The 23,704-nt window shown below is 44.8% G+C and overlaps 1 long non-coding RNA gene across 1 annotated transcript in view; it reads left to right on the top strand.

Annotated features, from left to right (window-relative positions):
- The window catches only part of LOC146359909 (uncharacterized), a 28,355-nt gene extending 14,780 nt beyond the window's left edge, over positions 1–13,575 (top strand). The window contains exon 3 of the long non-coding RNA XR_014786840.1: positions 12,978–13,575. This is a non-coding gene — a long non-coding RNA (uncharacterized LOC146359909). The remainder of the gene's footprint in view (positions 1–12,977) is intronic.
- Positions 13,576–23,704: the final 10,129 nt, after the last annotated feature.

Raw genomic sequence — 23,704 nt, 5'->3', positions numbered from 1 at the left:
ACATAGATTAGTGGAGTATATGTCCTTGCAAAGCGTGCATGCTGTATTGGCATGCCATCCTCTAAAAACTCTGCTACTTTGCAGAAGCTGTTCCTCAGAAATGGTCTCACAGGCAATAACGAAAGACAAAATTAAGTCAGTGGAGGCTGGTGGCTCCAATGTCAGTGGGCCGGCGAATCCACTCTGGGTTTCAGTCAGAACTCTAAAGGAGCCATCCAAGGTTGCACCTTGGATAGCTCCTTTAGTGTGTTGACTGGTTCTGACTGAAACCCAGAGCAGATTCACTACCCCACTGACATCGAAGCTACCAGCCTCCACTGACGTAAGGAGGATCTTTAGTGGTCCTTTGGTCACCACCCTTTCCAGAGCAGCTGTGATCCAGGGGAAGCTGTTCAGATTCAGCTTCTTGGTGAGGAGAGAGTACTAGAGAGTTTTAGTTTTGTAATATATACTTATACTGATGAAGGGGGAAGAAAGCAGGCAGTAAAAATACCCCCCCCCCGACACAATATACCTTTGCAGCTCCCCAAGACTGCTTCTTGCCAGCCAGCTCCAGAAGTCAAACTGCTTCTTTTTCTGCCCAAATTTGGGGAAGGACCTCCCACCACACACTATTGGTACACATTCCCAGGCAGAACACTGGTCTCGGCCCCCACCCTGGGACGAAATATTGACCTGTATTTCCAGCTGGTCCTGATTTCCTGTTAAGCAGCACTCATAGTAAGTGGCCAAGCCAAGACGAAGCTAAAGAGTGACAGAATAGCTGGACAGAATGACTCACAGGCGATGCAACAGAATTGTACTTCTGGAATTCTTACATCTGCAAACTTCAGCATGGGGGTCATCTAAAAGACTCTGTATGAGTGAGTGTTGGTAGAAGATCATGCAGAAAACCACCAGTGAGTTTTCTATCACCAATAGTTATCAGTTCCATTTTTTCTTTAAAACGTCCCTGAATTTCACCATTTCCCAAGGTACTTGATTATTTTACTGAACTGCTGTTATAAGGCAAAGCTACACATTGACTGGGTTTGGACAACGCATTAACTCACAATGGTTTATTTTCCTGAGTAACCCGTGGTAGGTTAGTGTGTCATCTGTGCTCTGTTTTTGTCACCCCCAGTGATTTATTTACCCCAAATAAGCCACCCTGGGAACCCATGGTCTGCAGGGTGGGTTATTTTACCCATGAGGTGTTAACGTGTCGTCTGTCAGCCCATTGTAGGTAAAGGGCATTGGCCAGCGAGTGGCTTGGCAAGAGCGGCAGAAACCCCTGCTGCTCCTACCCAGCAAGGCCATGATCGCCATTCAAGATCGCGCCCAAGCCACTGCCTGTGCCCCCCTTCCTGGCTCCAAACATGATTGAGATCAGGATCAGGTCTCTTTTCTTTTTATATTCCCGGTCCTGTTTTTGCACAAAAATGGGACTGGGAACCTTGCCCACACTTCCCCGTGATTTTTCCCATGTCTGCAAATGGGAGGAAATGGTTAATGGGGGGGGGGGGGTTTTCCCAATCCTTAGCAGGTGCATACCAGGGGCAAACTGATGGATGATACCTGCTCCCCCCCCCCCCGCACTTCTGCATGTCTTTGTTCTGTTCTTGCACAAGAATGGAATTAAGACATTTTTTAAAAAATGGAAAGGGGGCGGGGGGAGTGGGTGCCCCAGCACAAGGGCCCTTGTGGTGTCCCTTCACCCCAGCACAAAGAGGGATCATGCTGGGAAGTGGGTGCTTCAGAGTGGCATGGAGGAAACCAGTGGGGTCTTCACCACCCTGCTCTGAAACGACTACTTACTAGCCAGTTCACCATTCATCCTAGTATGGAAGGACACCCCAAGGCACCCACCCACTGGGGCACTCTCTCCTGCCCTGGCCCCAGTCTTCTCCCCCTCAAAAGCCTTTTCCCACCAGTTGGGGAAAAGGTTTTGGTTCATGGCTTGATTTGTAAAACTCAAGCCGCGAGCGAAAACCTTTCTCCCAACTGGTGGGAAAAAGCGTTTTTGGAGGGGGAGGCAGGGGGAGGCCCCCCCAGCACAAAGGGGGATCCCACTTGGAAGTGGGTTAGGAGCGGGGTGCTTGCCACTGCGGCACACCCCCCCGGCACCTCCCTCCCTCCAAAAAAGGATTCAACCCAATCGAATCCAATGCAGATTGTTCCCCATTAGATTCAACTGGATTTCAAAAGTGCCCCTCCTGGGAAATTGGATGGGGGAAAAACCCACCTGCTGCTATGGGTCCCATTGCCCCAAGGACCCATGGTGGGAGGGTTATGGCCCTCCACTGGGGCACCCACTCCCCCTGGCCCCTCTTTCCATATCTTTTTAATGTCTTCATTCTGCTCTTGCGCAAGAACAGAATGAAGACATTAAAAAAAATGTTGCGCCCTGTTTCTTCTGAAGTGAGGGTGCCAGACATGGGGAGGGGTTGGTCAGGGTACACCCCCATCCACCCCTCCCCATGCCTGGCACCCTCACTTCCACAGAAGAAGTGGGACACTTTCCCAGCTCCCCGTAGCTATGCCTGTTTCCGGCTTGCTTTTGGGAGGTGTCATCTTTGACAGCTGTCAAAAATGATGGAGAGGCAGTGATCGCAACAGGGACTGGATTCTGGCTCTCCCCACCTGCACCCCTGCATGGTTTGACAACATCTGGTATCCATTGGTTTCCTGCTGATATGTACCTGTGCAGGACTGGGAAACCAAAGAAAATAAATAACCATTTTCCCCATGTGCGTAAACGGGAAGCCCCATTTACAGACATGGAAAAAAAATACAGGGAAGTGTGGGCAAGGTTCCCAGTCCCATTTTTGTGCAAAAACATGACAAGGAACATGTTTTTAAAAAGGCATCTGACTCTGATTGCAATCATGATCGTTGCTGGGAAAGGGGACTTGGGGGCAGACAAGCCAGGTCTGCCGCTAGGTCCCCTGGGATGTGGGCTGGAGGACTGAGGAGGAGGGAGGGGCGAAGGTGGGGAAATAACTCCCACACAGTAGTGTATTTTCTGATTGTCTGTCAGGGCACGGTAGGCTATCAGAAAAATAAGCTCTTGTGCGTAGCTTATAAGCCACTATGGCTTAAAGTGACATGCGAACCTGGCCATTGCATTATGTACTGTGCAGATGAGCCTATGTTAGATGCACATAACCTCCATTTGGAGTAGGACTACTGCACACTGTGAGGGGAAAATTAAACTGTCTCCACAATCTATTTGCTTCTCAAATATCCCTCTCCCCCTGCAAGTGAGGGTTATAAAAAGAAAAAAGCCTCCATTGCAATAGAGACTCTTTTTTTTTAACCCACACACTGGGATGGGGGTGGGGGATTTTGGGAAGCAAACTGCTTTGGGGAGGGGAAAGGTTTACTCTTCCCTTCCTGGTGCACAGTGGTCCTGATTCAAATCAGGGCCGTTCATACCTACTTTTGAATGAAAAGGAAGTTTTAGCTCTGCTACACACTACAAACTAATGTGCAGTTCGACCCATAGTGAAGATGCTAACCTATGTTCCTGTAATTTAAAACCATTATTGTTCCACTGAATAAAGCAGTTGTCAGCGGAACCGTGGAAAAGCAAATGTCCCCCGCAGCCCTGTGCACCCTCAAAATCTACTCTGGAGGGCTGGGAAGACCTTCAGAGCATGTTTTCGTGTAGTGCAGAAGGTTGCAGGGAGGAGGAGATAGGGAGAAAGTCCCATCATGCTAGCAGACCTCTGCTAGCACCATGTTGCATTTAATCCATTGCTTTTTGTTCTGTCTTCAGTAGCTACAAATACCAGTTACACTGTTTCCCTCTCTCTTCTTCCCGAGATGCTTTTAGATAATTCAAACTGCTGGCATATGCTCCTTCAGTCTTCTTTTCTCTAGGGTAAAGAAACCCAGATCCTTCAGCTTGTCTCAACACAGCTTGCCTTGAAGACCTGTTCCTTTTGTGACACTGCCCTGAACCCTTTCTAGCTTGTCTGAAACTTTTCTCTGCAGATGCTGATATATACAGTTTGTCTCCAGACTGGTTTTATGTTTTTCTTTGGCTGAACTTCAGTGCATTTGACAGGAAATGTTTAAAATGAGAGGGGAAAATAATGTAGGGATTAAAAACACACCCAACTGTTCTAGTTTGTAGCATGCAGAGGAAACTGTGGAATGTTTCATACAGCTGTGTTGTTATTTGTTTTACAATCACTTGCTTGCTTTCTACTGCTGTAGTCAATGGTAATGGGGCTGTATGTGGATTCTCAAAGCCTGTCACTTTTTGTCACCACCAAGGAGAACGAAAGCTGGCAGATGCAATTGTTATTCCAAAGCAAAAGAACAGGAATACTGTAGAACTGCAATTGCAGCAGCAGCCTTGCTTTAAGGTTAACTTCTTGCAATTACTCTTTGCTGCACCCATTCAACGTCTGACTGAAAATGGATGAAATGAAATGCAGTGGGTCCAATCCACCAGGGAGTTCTCCAGTGGAAACCTCTTCAAGCTGAATGGCAGTTGTGCAAGAGCACTGCAGTCTTAGAAGTAGTGTGGAGTATAGAAATGGGAGAGGACACCTCAGACTAAGGTGAGAATGAGATGCGCCACACAGAATAGCAACCCTGGGTTAATTCTTTCTCATAGAATCATAGAATAGTAGGGTTGGAAGGGGCCTACAAGGCCATCGAGTCCAACCCCCTGCTCAGTGCAGACACCCAAGTCAGAGCATCCCTGACAGATGGCTGTCCAGCCTCATCTTGAATGCCTCCGGTGTGAGAGAGCTAGGGATGTGAGAACTTCCCGTTGCTCGCCTCTCCTGCTGTTGGTCAAAGCACTCAAGCGATCGACGATCACTGTCGGTCATTCCATTAACTGATTGTGCCTTTGCCGATTTTTTTTTTACTCGGTGATTAATATGCGCAAAAAAGGGGATGTCAGTTCCTTTACAGTTCAAGTGCCCGCCCTGTAGTGGAATGGGAGAGAGGCAGAAACCCCCACCCTCCCACCGATTTGTTGTCATGACAATGTTATTCAACATCCCCTAGTACACACCCACACAAAGCAGGACAAAGCACAAAGGGGGGGAATACACCGAGGGAAATGGTGATTTCAGTCGCAAGCACAGAAAATGCCAGGTTTTCCCCATTCTCAAGTAACACGGAAAGAGGGAGGGGAAGTTGTGAGATAGCAGCAGGAGAGCAGCGGCGTCATTTAAAGCTCCCGTGAAAACCAGTGATTAAAGAAGAACAATCCTGCCAAAAAGCCAAGGTGTGAAGAGAACCTTGTTCATTCCCCACCCTGGGCTACACTGCTTTCCCTTTTTCTTGGAAGACTCCCTCTTCCTGGCTTCAATCCACCCTATTTACATCCCTAAATACTCATCCGATCCCCGCTTGCAAGCAACCCCCTCCGTTCTTTCACCAGTGAGCCCCTGCTGTTTCTCCCACTGCCAGAGCTTCTCCCCAACATGCTAATCAATTACACCAAACCATTTATCTGAATTTGCCTGTCTTAACTATTAGTATGTATGAATGAAATGTAACCATTTAAGTGCCCATTGCCTTAGTCTGATCATTTGAATGTATGTTTTAATTCCTTTCAATACATTTCTCTTTGGTTAAGCCACTGTGTCTTTAATCTCCAAATCTTTGCAACCCTTAAAGTGCCAAGCTCTGGAATGCTCAGTGCTCAACATTTAAAAGATCCCTCCAAGTGTCAAGATTGCACGTCTGAAGGTTTACACTTGGGCATACATCTGTGTAAAAAGATAATTGTTAACACTTTGTATTGAATCAGAAGGATTCCAAAAATTTATAGACTTATTATGGGAGCACCTTGTTCCAGGACTTATACTGTGCATGCCCATTCAGATTCTGGTGTCACCATCTTCATAAACCTTGGAAGCACAATTTTTCAGAAATTAAACTTAACATGCAGCTCTTGACAGCAATTGGCACAGAACATACCCATCTTAGCTAACCTTCAAAGCAAACACTGTTCCCATGGGGAGTATTTATTAGCATGTCTATTTAGGTGATCTGACATCACAAGCAGGACAATAAGATGATTTACATGGAATGATCTATTACTACTGCTTTTAGACAAAATGAATTTCTGGTGATTAATGACTTTACTGTAAGGATAAAAGGTGCTTTAATATGGCAGGCCACTTAAATGAGCACTAACGTTTTACATTCCCTGCACATCTCCCTCTTAATTAATTCAAGAAATAACCTATTTTAATAGAAGATATGTGAAGGATGTCTTAACATGAAGACAAGCTTCACAGCCTAATTGAGGAAGTGGTACCAGAGACAGGAGATATATGGGGGGAAGGTGCCATACCCTTTAAAACTCAGGGTGGATTTGGCTTGTGTTTTGCAAACTGCAGCGCTTCATATCACATGGTAAATCAATTTTGAAACAGAGTGGGGTGGGTTTGAGATATGGCACAGAGAGCTGCTGTTTAAAGAAATAACACCTTGCTTTGCATGCCCAAGCCTTTAGATGTACCTACTTCAGTACTTTGGACCCTGGTGTAAGTCTTTTTATATTAGCTCCATCCAGGGGCATTGCCAGGGTCTTCAAAGATCCAGGGCAGAGGCCCACAACACAAATTTGCACATATTTTTTATATATATATATATATATATATATATATGTCTAAGCACACTATATATATATGTGCGTGTGTGTGAGAGAGAGGGGGGCGTGTTTCTGAGCTCAGGGAGTGGGTTAGTGGTTCAGATTCTGAAGGAGAACCATAAGACATGGGGGAAGTGTTTTCCCAGGCTAGTCCAGATATGAGTAGGCCTGCTTCTCAGGTTACAAATGTCCAGATGGCTGAGCTTGAGGGTCCCTCCTCACCCCCCCTGTGAGAGGCAGTGAACAGGAAGATGACCTAATAGATGCCAGACTCAGATGCAGAGTAAAGAGAGAGAAGGCAGTGGCAGAACGTAGATGGTCTGCCTGATTGGCCTTGCATGAGAAGCTGTGCTTAGAGGCCTAACGACAAGAGAGGGACCTCCCCCCCTTAGGTTAGGCTAGTGAGACTGCCTCTCTCTTCAAACGGCAGGCAACTCTCGTAAATTCCAGTCTCTAAGAATTTGCATCTGTATGACCCTGTGAAGTAATGGATTAAAAGCTGTAGACTGAAGCCTCTTGTCTGTGTATGTTTGGGCGTTGAAGTGAAGTGGGGGCTAAGGGAATCCTGACAGCGTGTGTGTGTGTGTGTGTGTGTGTGTGGTGTTCATGTGGTGTGCTTGCGTGTGTGTATAGATTACATACATACATACATAAAGAGTGTGCACTGACCCCCCACCCCACTTCAACTCACACCCCAATTCAGCGTTTTGGAAAACATCCTGCTTCTGCTCAGGCCAATTTATAGTCGGACTATTTCAGCTCAGCACCATACCTGAGTCAAGGTTTGAAAAAAAATGAGTATTTATGCTTCCTGCTGACTACCATGGGAAATTGGAAAAAAACTGTGACTTTTTTCTCTTGATCAGAACTGGATGATAATTTCAGGCATAGTAGCCCCTAAAAGGGGATTACACCTGTCCAATGTCAGAAAAATAGGTTATATTTGATTTTCTTTTAAACGGAACTGCCAATAACTTTTTTATTACTTGGCAGGATTTGATAATTTTCAGGATTCATTGCCCCATCAGAGGAGATCATGTCTGCTAAATTTCAGAATGATAGCCACAGGGTTTTTTGTGCAAGGGTGGCCTTGACATTTTGAGGTCTCCAAAAGAGGACATACTTATCTCCCTATATTCCTTGTGGACCAGAGTTCTGAAAATCACAGACAGCCTAGAGTTGTCCCTAAGTAAGAAACCAGAAAAATTTTAGAAGGATTGGTGCAGAATTTCATATGGAAGGGCATTCTCCAATTTGGAGGAGGGAGTGATTTGCTTTCCCTTCCCTTCCCCCCTTCCCCAATAGTGTTTAGGTAAGTTTGTATGAAAATACACAGGTCGTTAGAGGTGTCCCCAGGCAAGAAACCTGCAAAGTTCCTGAAGGATATACATGCATTCTAATTTAGAATTACTAGAATTTGTTTACATTTCACCAATGTTAGCAGCAGGGGAACATGGGTGGGAAGGTGCTATTGCACTCATGTCCTGCTTGTGGGTTTCCCCTGGGCATCTGGTTGGCCATTGTGTGAACAGAATGCTGGACTAAATGGACCTTGGTCTGATGCAGCATGGCTCATCTTATGTTCTTAAATAGAGAGTGCCTCTGAGCATACGCAGAATGCTTTTCCTTCAACACTGAGTACTTACATTCTCCCCTTACCAATTCTGTTCCCCTCCATGCAGCCATCCCTCCTCATCCTACCATCCTCCAGCAGCTCTTCATAAAAACAGATGTGCAATTCTCCTCTACCTCCTCCTCGTTGTGCACAAGCTCTCATTGTTTCTTCCTCCTCATAACTTCATTTGTGCCAAGACTTCACCAGGATTCAGCCAATGAGTCTGTTTTCAAAACTAGGACTAAGTTATGGAGAACTTCTCTTGCCCACTGAACAGAATTCTCTTTAAGGATTCCCCAAGATATGCTCTGCATGGAATAAAGAAGAGGAAGAAAGAACAGGATAGGGGAAGGAAGAAGAAAAGTAGAATGGTTATGGGAAATGCACCGCGGGGGGGGGGGGATAGAGAGAATTCCCTAAGCCAAGTGACTCCTTTCAGAGAGGTAACAGTTCAGAAGAATTTAGGAGGCTGTGGAGGGTTTGTAAGGAGTGCATGTACTTAAATTAACTTTATGAGGTGAGGTGGCTGAGGATTTTTTCTAGTTTTTTTAAAACTGTAGAACCTATTTAAAAGCCTCAGCAGTTCCTTGATCATGACGGCACATAGTCCTAATCTTCCTTTGGGAATAATTTTAGTCCTACACTATTTAGGAGAAATTAAAATGAAGGGGGAGAAAGAAGTTTGTGAAGGCTGATTGGATCCTTTGCTGTACTGAAGCTGTTAAACTTCTGCAGAATCCAAAGGTTCCAGTTTGGGACAGTAAAATCAGATGCTGTGTGAAATACCAGTGTTTCACATGGAGCTCTTTCTTCCCTTCCTTCTCGCTCATCAAAATGTAATTGCAGGCAAGCTCCCAACAGTGGGCATGTAAGAGCAGAAAAGTAGGGGGAGAGAGGTTTGTTGCTCCTGAAAAAAAACTTGTACCAGAGATTAGGGACAGTGACCTCCTAATGGTCACCTTAAACACATTCTGATTAGGCTCTCTACTCCCCTGTATGGCTTGACATTTTTTTACTTTTTGTTTTAGTCTTTGAGAAAAGGAAACTGTATGTATGGCTAGCACAAAAGCCACCGGACCTATCTGTCTGAACTTTTGCAGGCTCAGTCAGCTCCATAGGGGCTGCCAGGTCTCCAAATTCCATGCACGAATGTGGAAGAACAAAAAAGAAATAGCTCTTTGCTTTGACAGATTTTCTCAAAAATAGCAAATTCTACCCATGACTAGCACAAAAGCCACTGTACCAAACTGCCTGAAATTTGGCAGGTTCAATCAGCTCTATGGGGCTACAAGTTCTCCAAATTTCATGCAGTTATCATACAAACTAAAAACGTTATAGCCATTTTTGTTTTCCAGTGCAATGATCTGGGGCACAGCTCAAAAAGATCTGGGGCCCATGCCCAGGTGGGCCCCTCCCATAAAGTCGCTCCTGTCTCCATCCAATAATGTTCTATCCTGTCCCTGTGTGATTGAAAATGGATTTATTTATTTATTTCATTCCTTTACCACCCAGTAGCTGAAGCTTTCTGCTAGCCTTGGAATGGTAGCCTTGCAGAAGGGGTTAGCTTGTGTGCTGGTGCTGTGTAAAACTACACTGGGGAAGATGAGTGTTTTAATCTAGACCTTGAGAGGGAGTGCAAGTCTCTGAGCAAAAGTTGTGGTGGAAGGAACGGAGCAACTATACTGCAGTTGGGGGAGGGTGGTTATAAAAAGTTGAATGATACTCTGTGATTGAGTGATATGACCAGGATGTCTCCAAAAAAATATTTTCAGAAAGCATACCTATTTTTAAATATTACAAAATGGTAGAGAGAGATTTCTGGAGTTTGCCACAGCATCATCACAAGTGCATCTTTGATACTGTTGCAATTCTTATTGACACAGCTGTCATAACGGTTATTTTCTCTGCGTAGGAAATGCAATTTGTCCCTTAGGGTTGCATTTGCAAGAGAAAGGTGTTTGGATCCCCCAGAACAACTCAGCAATCAGTTATGGTGTTTGTTTTTAAAGTCTCTGGGAAGACATGTTCTGCTTGGAGGGAAGATGAAGTTCAGCCCTTCATGTCTACCAGACCTTAGGGAAGTGTGTCTGTTTGGAAGCTGAAAGGTGGTGTGCCTTTTTTTGCTCTTTTGGAGCAGATAAATCAGTGGGTGGTTTATGTCTTCCTCTTATAAAGAGAGCAGTATCAGTTCTTCAAGGATAAACTGCATCCTGGAGAAAGGGGCAACCTTGCTTCAGAGGAATCGCTGAGCTAATGCTCTGAACATTGTGGGCAGTATCCCATAGGGCTATTCCGTGCACAGCCAGCACCACCAGCTGTGGTCTGCACGCAGCCCCTGCCCGCTTGCGGCTGCGATGTAGCGCTTCCGGGGGCAAGCCCCCAAACTCATAGAAATGCTAGTTTCGGGAAGGGGCAGGTTGTGCCTTCCAGAAACTAGTGTTTCTGCTCATGTCAGGGCTTGCCCCCGGAAGTTCTACATTGCAGCCACAAGTGGTAGGGGCCGTCTGCAAACTTTGACCAGCAGGGCTGGCTGCATGCACAAGGCCCCTACTGGATCCTACCCTGTAAGTCTAACTATCAAAGCTAATGAAGAGTGAGCTTGTCGAAACATTGCACACACTATCTGGCTTGACATCCGCACCAACAATACGCATGGAATCTCTCTCGCTCAAGTGGGGCAACAACTTAATAATGTAGATAGAGGATTAATGCTGGATGTGTTTCTTGTGGGTAGAACAACAAGTCTTGTGAAACCAAGAGAAGGAAAACAGTTGGATGAATAAGCATTAAAGCGTTTCCCTTGGCTGGTTTGCTTCGAATCTACAGTGACCTGCATTGCTTTCTATGCGAGCAAACTTTGCAATAGGCTCCCTTGTGACCTCTGAAGCAGCTAGGCAAGATGGATCTCAACTGGTCTGTCTTTCATAGACTGCTGCTTGCATCAGTATTCCACTGATGATGCAAAAATGGACCATCATTGATAATATCCTTGGGAACAGTCTTCAAAGTCTGTTTGGTGGGGGGTGGTTTACACTAAGTGGACTATATATATGATTATTGTATATTAAGGACAATGTGTAATTAATTGTTAGCTGTTTTGGATAGGATTTGTGATAGACTGATGCAGTTATGTTGACTATGTGATAATGGATTGTGGGCTGTAATAAATGTAAATGTGTAACTGCAAACTGCAAGAATGTGAGCCTTTCTACATGAGGCATTTATTGTGCCCTTGTGATTCTTCACTCCCAGTAGTTTGTGGGTGCTTTACCCAACATCCTCCTCCTCCAGGGCCTTTCCCTTTCTTTCCAAGCATTTGGGGGGGAGGAGTCTAAGGAGGAAAGTTTGGTATATCCTGAATGGCGGCATGAAACCCTAATGTATTTCCACAGTTCTGCTAAACCACAATGCCACCTAGTGGTTGTGTAATGGAACATACAGAAAGGCTGAGAAAGAAAACCCTGGGGAAAAACTTGTATAAATGAGCTGATCTTAATCCCACAAAGAATCTGGATGCAGAAGCCTTGCTAAAGAGGTGGGTTAAAAGCCTCATGTAGAAAAGTCCTGTAATACATTTTTATGTTCATTTGCCTAATGTAATGATTTGCTTGCTTTTTATGTTGTTTTCTGTTGCTATCTTATGACACTATGGGTAAAAAAGAAACACTCCCCCATCAAAAAAATCAACAACAGTTTCCTAGGTCTAAATCTAACACAGATTAAGGAATGCTAAAGCCCACTGAAATCAGTGGGGTTAAGCAAGCCTAACTCTACACTGGATTTATGCCCTAGTTTGGACTCATTGGCTATTAATATATCACCTGAGGAAACTAAGAGAAAAGGGCACTCAGCCCTTTGGCCCTGATCCCCAGATAGCATGCTCACAGCAGCAAGGTAAAAAACTGAAATCCCACTAATCAGCTACGTATTTACCTGGGAAGAGGGAACAGGAGGGTTGTATCTATCTAGTCCTCTGCTTCCCTTCCCAAACAACTAATCAGTGGGACTGCTGGGTTTAAGAAATTCAGCTCTGTCTATGCAGCCCTGGCTGGTGGGCCAGGCAGAGAGAACTACCTTGTTTTTGTATGCACCCCTAGCTCATTCTTTCCCAACCTGGTGCCCGCCAGATGTGTTGCACTGCTAGCTGGGAATTACAGGAGTTGCAGTACAGCACATCTGGAGGGCACTAAGTTGGGGAAGACTGCCCTAGCTTAATTAGAACAACTGATCACGAAGATATCACTGCTTCTCCTTTTATTATGTGGGAATTGAAAGGAAGAATTCCCTAGTGAAATTAATACTTTGTGCACATATTGATGAATAAGAGCTGACCAGTTTATGGATTAGATGATGAAAACAGAGAAACCAGTATCATCATGGTCAAAATGGAGAAGCCAGTATTAACATGTCTTTATTTAAATCTCTACTGCAGCTATATTTAGAATACCATGTGCAATTCTATTTACTCCATCTCAGAAATGTTACCTTAAGGGATGGAAAAAGGTACAGACAGGGCAGGTAAAATGATCAAGAACAGGAGCATCTTCCCTAAAGGGAGGAAAGGCTAGAGAGATATATCACTTTGAAAAGAAGACTAAGAATAATGTGATAGAAATTTATAGAAGTATGAATAGTATGAAGAGAGTGGTTAGAGACATTTTTCTCCCTCATATAATCCTAGAAGTCTAGGTCATCTAAGGTTCAGGAGAGACAAAGGGAAATATTTCCTATGTTGTGTTCTGTTTCTTTAAGAGGCAAGACGGAAGGCCCGGCACAAACCAGAACAGATGTGCATGGACTGGAAGAAACGGTTTCACCTTTGCAGCAGAAGCTTGAATGGGTAGTTGCACCTGCATAATCCCGTAGGAGGCCAGAACAATCCTGGACCTAAATGGACCAGTAACCAGGAACAATTTGCAGTTAAGTTGCACTTGTTTCTTTTCTGCCAATCCAAGTTTTTCTACCCTGGGTGGTAATAATAACTGTTGAGTTTTTAGAAGGAATCTGGTGCGTGCTGTTCTCACATATACAATACGTCACGTAACAAATTCTTAACTAATTTTGAGAGACATACAAAACTACATTAATCTTGAGAAGCAGCATAGCATTTATGGATTTGTTAACTCTAGAGAATGCTGGAAAACTGTTTGAAATGTTGTAACTAATGAAAATGGAAGGGAAAATCTCATTTATTTATGTAATACTGATTAAAGATGTTTTATTATTGCCACCACGATGTTCATGCCCTTGACTGCTACCATAACATGACAATTATTTCAGACCCTGGAGGACTGGAATAGAAATGTTGTTAATATAATTTATAATAAAAGCATAAGCTAACAATGAAAGGATTTTGTCTCTTTCAATTTACTCAGTAGTTTAGAAATCCAGATCAGGCTGTTTGTTGTCTCTATTTTAAGATGAAAAAATAAATGAAGATTTAGAAAGACAAATGAATAAAGGTCCCATCCTTTTAGGGCACAATCCTATCGGGATAGGCGGCCGCCTCCAAACTGGAGGCGACTGTCTATCCAATGATGGGCAGGAGCAGCGCGGAGGGGATCGTCCCCTCTGTGATTCAGCTGCTCTGCATTTGCAGCTAGACAGCCGATTTTGGCTGTCAGCTGCGGGAAGTCGGAGCGGAGGAGGGGGCGGACACCAGACAGCACATAGGAAGTGTCGGAATGGAACTTCCGCCCCCCCCTCACCCCCAGGAACACCCCGTTTTAACTGCCCTGCCCTCCTCTTACAAGCACTGTCCTCAGGGCCGATCTGTGCTGCCTGTGTGGTGGAGGTCAGTTCTCAGGGAACTGACCTCAGAGCACAGGCTCTGAGGTCGGTTCCTGGGAACCAACCTATCCTATGGCCATCTAGCTGCTGACTAGAGGCCATAGGATTGCGCCCTAAGGTATTTTTTAAAAAATGAATTATATATCAAAACGTGTTATCTCCTTTCTGGAAATATCTATTACTTGGAGCTCTGTCATTAGTACAACAGGAAGTTTATATGTTCTAAATTTCTTTGTAACAACATCTAATGCGAAAATGTTATTTCTAATGTTATACTGTATACAGTTTACATTTCATTAAACAGTGGAGGAAGCAATCCTATGGCACCTAGACAGTGTCTGGGGGACATAGGTTATTTTGGATTCCTGGATCAGGGGGCGGAGACAGTGCTCTGACCTCAGACCCAAGAGTACGAGATTCCTGCCCCTCGGAGAAAGCCACGCGGAGAAAGCCACGCTTGCTGCCTGTACGAGGCTGCAAATGTGAGCTCGGAGAGGGGTGAAAGGGGGTGTGCTGGTGGGCGGTGAGGGGACTGGGGACGTGGGGATACAAGCTCTCCCTAGCCTCCTCCCCTCCCTCTCCCTGAAGACCTTGCTAGATGGGCGAAAATGCCTGCCTATCTAAAATGTAGAGCGGGAGGCACACCGCACCTCCCGCTCTGCCCTGCATACTTTGGAGGCTTACGAGTACCCAGGGTGGATCAGATAGGATTGCGCCCTAAGCTGCAGTTTTCTTCAGTGGCCAACGCTGATTTAATTTCCATGGACACATGAAAGCTTTACTTAAAGTGGAATACTGAAGCATGTTAATATGTTAACATGTGGTATCAGTTCTACTGTGCATGGTGAAAATACCACATTCTGTGTGTATGTGGGAAATAATGGCTGTGGCTCTTGTGGTTAAAGGCATATACAAGTCATCCCAAGAAAACATCAGCTGTATCTTGTGCACTAAGTGGGCTTGGCACATTCTGTTCTGAAGGGCAACTAACGGTGCAGTCCTACGCATGTTTAGACAGAAAGAAGTCCAACGACTCCCAGCATTCCCTAGCCAGCTGGGGAATGCTGGGAACATAGGACGTTTTATGTCTAACATGCATAGGTTTGTGCCCTAAGACTGCAATATGGACTTACCTGGGAGTAAGTCCCATTGAAGTCCATGGGACTTCTGAGTAGGCACGCATAGGGTTGTGCTCTAAGTCAGTATGACCTGAACAATGCTTAATTTCAAAGCACAACTTCTGTAAATTGCCACTTTTCAGAAGATTGGTTAAGAAAAGGATGATGATAACATTTTGGTCTCTAAAAACACCAACTTTAAAAAAATGGATGTATTTTGGCTGTTAAATTTTACTTTTGTGTCAGAAACAGGAAGGGATTTTTTTTCACCAGTGTCAGTTGCAGGTTTCTGATACAAGAGAAACATGAGAATAAGCCATGTTTCTGTAGGAAATGCTTTTAAAGTTATGAGCTTGTCACTCAGATTAAATGCATGTCTTGAAGAGATGCAATGTCACCTCAGAGAGATGTTGTTATGATGCTCAATGTAGCTGTAAACCTGTGCAGAGGAAAGCCACGGTCAGAAGCAAACCATGCAATCAGGGCGAAAACGAATCAAGGAAGAGCCACAAATAGCAAGTAGCGTAAATTAAGCCTGCTTCTTATGGTCATAAGAATACATTAATAGAATCATAGAATCATAGAATAGTAGGGTTGGAAGGGGCCTACAAGGCCATTGAGTCCAACCCCCTGCTCAATGCAGGAATCCAAGTCAGAGCATCCCTGACAGATGGCTGTCCAGCCTCGTCTTGAACGCCTCCAGTGTGGGAGAGCCCACCACCTCCCTAGGGAATTGGTTCCATTGTCGTATTGCTCTAACAGTCAGGAAGTTTTTCCAGATATTCAGCCGGAATCTGTCTTCCTGCAACTTCAGCCCATTATTCCGTGTCCTGCACTCTGGGATGATGGAGAAGAGATCCTGGCCTTCCTCTAAATGACAACCTTTCAAGTACTTGAAGCGTGCTATCGTATCTCCCCTCAGTCTTCTCTTCTCAAGGCTAAACATGCCCAGTTCTTTCAGTCTCTCTTCATAGGGCTTTGTTTCCAGTCCTCTGATCATCTTTGTTGCCCTCCTCTGAACCCTCTCCAGTTTGTCTGCATCCTTCTTAAAGTGTGGTGCCCAGAACTGGACACCGTACTCCAGATGAGGCCTAACCAGTGCTGAGTAGAGGGGAACTAGTACTTCCCGGGATTTGGAAGCTATGCTTCTATGAATGCAGCCCCAAATAGCATTTGCCTTTTTTGCAGCCACATCACATTGTTGGCTCATATTCAGCTTGTGATTGACAACAATTCCAAGATCCTTCTCGCTTGTAGTGTGGTTGAGCCACGTATCCCCCATCTTGTAACTGTGCATTTGGTTTCTTTTTCCTGGGTGCAGAACTTGGCATTTATCCCTATTAAATGTCATTCTGTTGTTTTCTTCCCAGCGCTCCAGTCTATCCAGATCACTTTGAATTTTGTTTCTGTCTTCCAAAGTATTAGCTATTCCACCCATCTGGTGTCATCTGCAAATCTGATCAGCATTCCCTGCACCTCCTCCTCCAAGTCATTAATAAAAATGTTGAAGAGCACTGGGCCCAGGACTGAGCCCTGCGGTACCCCACTCGTTACCTCTCCCCAGTTTGAGAAGGTCCCATTGATAAGCACTCTTTGAGTCCGATTCTGTAGCCAACTGTGGATCCACCGGATCGTTGTTTCATCTAGCCCACTTTGAGCTAGTTTGCTCATCAGGATATCATGGGGCACTTTGTTGAAAGCTTTGCTGAAGTCGAGGTATATGATGTCTACAGCATTCCCACGGTCTACAAGGGAGGTTACTTGATCAAAAAATGAGATCAGATTTGTCTGGCAGGACTTGTTCTTGACAAATCCATGTTGGCTTCCAGTAATCACGGCATTGTTTTCAAGGTACTTACAAATGGATTGCTTTATCATCTGCTCCAGAATTTTCCCTGGGACTGATGTCAGACTGACTGGTCTGTAGTTCCCAGGTTCCTCCTTTTTGAAGATAGGGACAACATTAGCCCTCCTCCAGTCATCTGGCACTTCCCCCGTCCTCCATGATTTCTCAAAGAGAATAGACAGCGGTTCTGAGAGTTCTTCTGCCAGTTCCTTGATTACTCTAGGATGCAGTTCATCTGGCCCTGGAGATTTGAACTCATTCAAAGCCATTAGGTGTTCCTTGACCAGATGCCTATCAATCTCAAGCTGCAATCCTGCCCCTTCAGCCTGCACTTCGCCTTTGCCGGGGGGTCATAGACCCTCTTTTGGGAGAAGACTGAGCCAAAGTCGGAACTGAGCACCTCTGCCTTTTCTTTGTCATCTGTTATCGTTTTGCCATCCTTATTTAATAGCTGAACAACCATGTCTTTCCTCTGCCTTTTACTATGCACGTAGCTGAAGAAAGCCTTTTGGTTGCTTTTAGCATCCCTCGCTAACCTCAGCTCGTTCTCAGCTTTAGCCTTCCTGACGCCATCCCTGCAATTCTGTGTTACCTGCCTGTACTCTGCCTTTGTTACTTGGCCTTCTTTTCACTTCCTATAATCACCTCGCCCTAGTCAGATTACTTCTTCCATACCAGCCATGAATGAATTTGTAATTCTGATATGACTGTAATCATTGAACAGTTCAATCATGGCTGGCGTCAAATGTTGGCATGGTTGGGCACCTGCCAAGGGCCCACAGCCCAGCAGGGGCCAACTGATAGAAGTCACCTGGATTTGCTCCTCCTGTTCACTATTTTGTTGTTGTTCAGTCGTTCAGTCGTGTCCGACTCTTCATGACCCTATGGACCATAGCATGCCAGGCCTTCCTGTCCTGCGCTCTCTCCCGGAGCGTGCTCAAGTTCATATTCATTGCATCGGTGATGCTATCTAGCCATCTCATCCTCTGCCGTCCCCTTCTCCTTTTGCCTTCAGTCTTTCCCAGCATCAGGGTCTTTTCCAGAGAGTTTTCTCTTTGCATTAGGTGGCCAAAATATTTGAGCTTCAGCTTCAGGATCTGTCCTTCCAGTGAGCACTCAGGGTTGATTTCCTTTAGGATGGACTGATTTGACCTCCTTGCAGTCCAGGGGACTCGTAAGAGTCTTCTCCAGCACCACAGTTCGAAAGCATCAATTCTTTGGCGCTCAGCCTTCCTTATAGTCCAGCTCCCACAGCCATACATTACTACTGGGAAAACCATAGCTTTGATTAGACGGACCTTTGTCGGCAAGGTGATGTCTCTGCTTCTTACTATGCTGTCTAGGTTTGCCATAGCTTTCCTCCCAAGGAGCAAGCGTCTTTTAATTTCATGGCTACAGTCACCGTCTGCGGTGATCTTGGAGCCCAAGAAAATAAAATCTGCCACAGCTTCCATTTCTTCCTCTTCTATATGCCAGGAAGTGATGGGGCCAGATGCCATGATCTTCGTTTTTTTAATGTTGAGTTTCAAACCAGCTTTTGCAGTCTCCACTTTCACCCTCAACACGAGGCCCTTTAGATCCTCTTCGCTTTCTGCCATTAGGGTGGTACCGTCTGTGTATCTGAGCTTGTTGATAATTCTCCCGGCAATCTTAATTCTGACCTGTGATTCATCCAACCTGGCGTTTCTCATGATGTACTCTGTATATAAGTTAAATGAGCAGGGCGACAATATACAGCCTTGTTGTACTCCTTTCCCAATTTTGAACTAATTGGTTGTTCCATGTCCGGTTCTTACTGTTGTTTCTTGACCCTCGTACAGGTTTTTCAGGAGACAGGTAAGGTGGTCTGGTACTCCCATCTCTTTCAGAATTTGCCACAGTTTGTTGTGATCCCACAATCAAAGGCTTTAGCGTAGTCAATGAAGCAGAAGTAGACGTTTTTCAGGAATTCTCTTGCTTTCTCCATGATCCAGCGAATGTTGGCGATTTGATCTCTAGTTCCTCTGCCTCTTTGATACCCAGCTTGTACTTCCGGTAGTTCTCGGTTCACATGCTGCTGAAGCCTAGCTTGTAGGATTTTGAGCATAACATTGCTGGCATGTGAAATCAGCGCAATTGTATGGTAGTTTGAACACTCTTTGGCATTGCCCTTCTTTGGAACTGGAGTGTAAACTGACCTTTTCCAGTCTTGTGCCCACTGTTGAGTGTTCCACATTTGTTGGCATATTGAGTGCAGCACTCTAACAGCATTATCTTTTAGGATTTTAAATAGCTCAGCTGGAATACTGTCATCTCCGCTAGCTTTGTTGTTAGCAATGCTTCCTAAGGCCCACTTGACTTCACTCTCGAGGATGTCCGGCTCAAGTTCCGTGACTGCACTATCATGGCTATCAGGGACATTCAGATCTTTCCTGTATAGTTCTTCTGTGTATTCTTTCCACCTCTTCTTAATCTCATCTGCTTCTCTTAGGTCCCTGCCTTCTCCGTCCTTTATCATGCCCGTCTTTGCACAAAACGTTCCCTTGAGATCTCCGATTTTCTTGAAGAGATCTCTAGTCTTTCCCATTCTGTTGTTTTCCTCAATTTCTTTGCATTGTTCATTTAAGAAGGCCTTCTTGTCTCTCCTTGCTATTCTTTGGAACTCTGCATTCAGTTGGATATCTCTTCCCCTTTCTCCCTTGCTTTTCGCTTCCCTTCTTTCCTCAGCTACTTGTAAAGCCTCATCAGACAGCCACTTTGCTTTCTTGCATTTCTTTTTCTTTGGGATGGATTGAGTTGCTGCCTCCTGAACAATGTTACGGACCTCCATCCATAGTTCCTCAGGCACTCTGTCAATCAGGTCTAATCCCTGAAATCTATTCCTCACCTCCACTGTATATTCATAAGGGATATGATTTAGGTCATACCTGAATGGTTTAGTGGTTTTCCCTACGTTCTTCAATTTAAGCCGAAATTTTGCAAGCAGCAGCTCATGATCTGAGCCACAGTCAGCTCCAGGTCTTGTTTTTACTGACTGTATAGAGCTTCTCCATCTTTGGCTGCAAAGGACAGAATCAATCTGATTTCAATATTGACCGTCTGGTGATGTCCATGTGTAGAGTCGCCTCTTGTGCTGTTGGAAAAGAGTGTTTGCTATGATCAGCATGTTCTCTTGGCAAAACTCTATTAGCCTTTGTCCTGCTTCATTTTGTACACCAAGGCCATGCTTGCCTGTTATCCTGGTGACTTCTTGACTTCCTACTTTAGCATTCCGAGCCCCTATGATGAAGAGGACATCTTTTTTTGGTGTTAGTTCTAGAAGGTGTTGTAGGTCTTCATAGAACCAATCAACCTCAGCTTCTTTGGCCTCAGTGGTTGGGGCATAGACTTGAATTACTGTGATGCTGAATGGTTTGCCTTGGATTTGTACTGAGATCATTCTATCGTTTTTGAGATTGTACCCCAGTACTGCTTTTCCCACCCTTTTATTGACTATGAGTGCTACTCCATTTCTTCTAAGAGATTCTTGCCCACAGTAGTAGATATGATGGTCACCTGAATTAAATTCGCCCATGCCTGTCCATTTTAGTTCGCTGATTCCCAAGATGTCGATGTTCAATCTTGCCATCTCATGTTTGACCACCTCCAGCTTACCTTGATTCACTGATCTGACATTCCAGGTTCCTAAACAATATTGTTCTTTACAGCATCGGATTTTCTTTTCACCACCAGACACATCCACAGCTGAGTGTCCTTTTGGCTTTGGCCCAGCCGCTTCACTCTTTCTGGCACTACTTGGAAATACCCTCTGCTCTTCCCCAGTAGTATATTGGACACCTTCCGACCTGAGGGGCTCATCTTCCGGCATCCTATCTTTTAGCCTTGTCATACGTTCCATGGGGTTTTCTTGGCAAGAACACTGGAGTGGGTTGCCATTTCCTTCTCCAGTGGACCACATTTTGTCAGAACTCTCCACCATGACCTGTCCATCTTGGGTGGCCCTGCACGGCATAGTTTATGGCTTCACTGAGTTACGCAAGCCCCTTCACCACAACAAGGCAGTGATCCATGAAGCGGCCTGTTCACTATAGCAATGTGCTTTTTCAGCAGCTTCTCACTTTGGCCCAGACAATGATGGTGGGTAAGGAGCAGTAGATGCCACTGCGAGAAACTCACTGACACTCTGCCCGACAAGCAAGTGGTAGCAATGATGAGAAAATTGTGAGGAGCAATAGCAGCTGGTGACAATGGCTGTCAGAAAATAGACTCACTGAGGAAGGGAGGGCATTGAGGGTAACTTGCTCAAGGGCCTGCAAGGAGCTGGCCCTGAGTTCAATGAAGAGATCCAGAGTTTGCACGAATGTAAAGTTCAGGCAAGGCGGGGCAGCGCAGGGCAGGGGAATCATTTTGAGGCCAGGGGCCATATCTGCCCATAGGCAAACTCTTGTGGGGGGAGCATTTCTCTGGCAGACAAGGGTGGAGGCAAATGGCCAGGGTTAGGGGGAAAGTGAGCAGACATTCACATGCGCGCGCGCTCTCTGTCATGCATACATGCACGCACACGCACGCGCATACACATACACACACAAAATAGCCTAAAGGCCCTCACAAGCTCCAGGGGTAACAGCCCTCTGGTATCTCTTGCTTCCATGGAGGAAAAAAACCCTAAGCAAGTTTCTGCAGGTCAGTGAAAACCACTGAGCTCCCTTTCCCATATCCTTTAAAAAAAAAAAGACTATTTAATACAGTACTCCCTATTTTCACTTTTGTAATGAAAATGTTTGGCAAGTGTAATTGGATATTGGGACAAAGGATGATATTAAAATTCCTAGACAATGACAAGCACGCACTTGAAATGCCTGCTATCATGTTTTGGCCTTGATGGTCAGCACTGTGCCCATATGTGAGCTGTAGCTCTAAAAGAGGCATGTTTTAAGAGCCACAACTGAATGTTTTGTAAAATAGTTTGCTTATCTTTGAAAGAAGCAAGCTTTTGCATCTCTCTCTCTATTGTGACCTGTCCATTTACTCCTACTCTCTACTTCCTGTTCTTGAGCCAGTTACCCATCCATAAGAGAACCTGCCTTCCTAATTCATAACTGCTAAATTTATTAAGGAACTTTGGTGAAGGGCTGTGTCAAAAGCTTTTAAGAAGTCCAAGTGAACAATGACTTGGTTCACATGTAACAACTAACCATGGAACTAACCTGAGAGGCATATATCTGAATGGTGTGTCTGGATGTATGAGGCAAAGAAAGTGGCCCTTCCCATTGCTTTCCCCAACAGGCTTCCAGGGTGCAAATGCAGTTCTCAGAGCAAAAAGGGTTTGCCACTCCTGACTTAAAGATACACTGAATTTGATATCATGGTGATCACTGGTTCTAATTGGTTCAACAAAACGTACATCTTGCACCAGGTCCAGGTCACCTCTGAGGACTAAGCCAAGGGTCACCTCCCCTCTCGTCATTTCCATGACCAACTGTTATAAGGCACAGTCATTTGGGCTATCTAGAAATTTTACCTCTTTGTTGTGACTGAAACATGGATTTACCCAATCAATGTGAATAACTGAAGTCATCTATTACCACAATGCTTTCGCCTTCATGTCTTCCTGATTTTATTCTCCTTTTCAGGGGGGCAATCGTGCGTTGCCAGTACTAAATTACTTTTGGGGCCTAGTGATTCTGTGGACATTTGTCCCTTTTATGTTTAGTTTGTAGGTTAGTTGTGGGATGCCTCTTAAGTTCGTATACGCCTGGCTATCTTCCCCCAACATTTGCTTCAGCCGACAAGGAGGAGCTTGTTTAAAAAACAAAAGTGTGTGGATCACTACTGGACTGCACCAGACCCCAGTCAGTGAAAATGCAAAGAGGGATTTGAGCCTTCTGGGACTTTGATCCGGGAAGTGGACAATGAGTGGGACTAGAGAACATGGGGGTAATTTGAGCCCCCTGCTCTGCAGGGCCTGACTCACTTATATATCTGCTTCAATGGGCACTTTTCTATACTTACACTCTAGTTTAAAAAACTGAATGAGCAGTTAAAAAAAATGAACTGAGGTCTAACCTACAATTCATCTTATAAGCTGCACTTAAAACCTATACTGAGCTTCAACTGAAGCTAAGCATACACTTCTTGTTCACAAGTTGACTTTTCCACAACTAAGTCTACACTGTGGTATTTGTCAATTTAGAGCTATATATTAGATTTTACCATTTCCAGAATCGGATTTAGTATGTTTCTGGTTGAGATTTACTGCAGCCACTCACGCTACCCTGACTAGAGCAGAACTTTATGAACTGTTAAATTTCTACAGAACTATTTCCTTGAGGATTCAGCTCCTGAAAAGTAATTTCTACAGGATTATCCTTCCAGGATTTAGCTCCTGACATGCAATGCCCTTTGCTGTGTCCTTATTTCAGCTTCAGCTAATTAAATAAATGGATAATATTTACCTTCTCGCACAGGTGCTTGACTTGCTTGTCTGCTCAACGGTTTACTTTAAGCTTTATCACTGGGGCTGAGAAGCTTCATCGGCTGGGGCTCCCGTTATTCTCATACAGCATATACAGGAAATTATTCTCTAGCAGTTTAAGGAATATTGTGGGCAAGTACATGTTTTTCAAGAAACATCTACACAATCTTCCATACCCCCTGAGCTTCCTAGTCTGTCTGCATGCACTATGCTAAAAATTTATAACACTCTGCATTCCTAGATGGGCAAAACTGTGATGTGTATTGCAATA

This window comes from Heloderma suspectum, chromosome 1, assembly GCF_057233095.1.
Source record: "Heloderma suspectum isolate Gila_16-S chromosome 1, 16-S_ref, whole genome shotgun sequence".
Taxonomy (NCBI): domain Eukaryota; kingdom Metazoa; phylum Chordata; class Lepidosauria; order Squamata; family Helodermatidae; genus Heloderma; species Heloderma suspectum.
Note: the sequence above shows the minus strand (reverse complement) of the source record. Positions and strands in the feature narration are given on the sequence as shown.